Genomic DNA, 886 nt, shown 5'->3' with positions numbered 1-886 from the left:
CATAATGAAATGGTAGAGGGTCTAGTAACTCACCAGTTGAGATGAAACAGGGAATAAAGGAATCCAACAGTGTAGTGAATATCACCAGACAGAAGCAAGAACTTGGGGATTTCTGGCCTTGGCTTTCAGCCGGCCAGGAATCAAAACACAGAGCAAAATTATTCAAGAGAGAGGAGAAGCACACAGTTTTTGTATATTAGTGAAATGATTTTCGAACTCAGAACTTCTCTTATTTTTTTTAAGGGGAGTGGGGAGGGGTTTAAATAGTGTAGAAACTAAACACATAATATGGAAAATAATTAATTCAGGCATCCAAATCAGTAAGGAAAGGTAAATTCAAAACCCTAGTTTTAGATAAATCACACAAAATCAGTAGAGAAATAACTTAATCACACATTGCGTAAAGATGAACATGGACAGGAAACTATACAAGAGAAACCAGAATCGAACTAGATTTGGTTCGAGTAAAAAGGGTCTGAAACCCTAATTAGGGTAAACCACAAAATCGGCAGAAAATAAGGCAAAGAATCACATATTTGCATAAAACGAACATAGATAGGAGATTAGTCAATAGGAAACACAGAATCTAACCAGATTTGGTTCAATTAGAGAAGATCTGAAACCCTAATTTGGGTAAGTAAAAGAAATCGACCAAAATAGGCAGATTCACAGGTAATAGAGTGAATAGAGACAGAATAATGCTAAAAATCAAAGTTTGAACCAGTTTAGGTTCAAATCAAAAGAGAATCTGAAACCCTAACCTTTAGGGTTAAGTACGAATCAGCCAGATACGAGAGAATCGGTACAAAATAACACGTTTGGACTCAAGGTCGTCAAGATTCAAGAGGTAAACATAGATTTAGGACCGAATCAAAGTGGGGTACTT

The sequence above is a fragment of the Nicotiana attenuata genome, chromosome 2 (assembly GCF_001879085.1).
Source record: "Nicotiana attenuata strain UT chromosome 2, NIATTr2, whole genome shotgun sequence".
Lineage (NCBI taxonomy): Eukaryota > Viridiplantae > Streptophyta > Magnoliopsida > Solanales > Solanaceae > Nicotiana > Nicotiana attenuata.
This window is presented reverse-complemented; position numbering follows the sequence as displayed.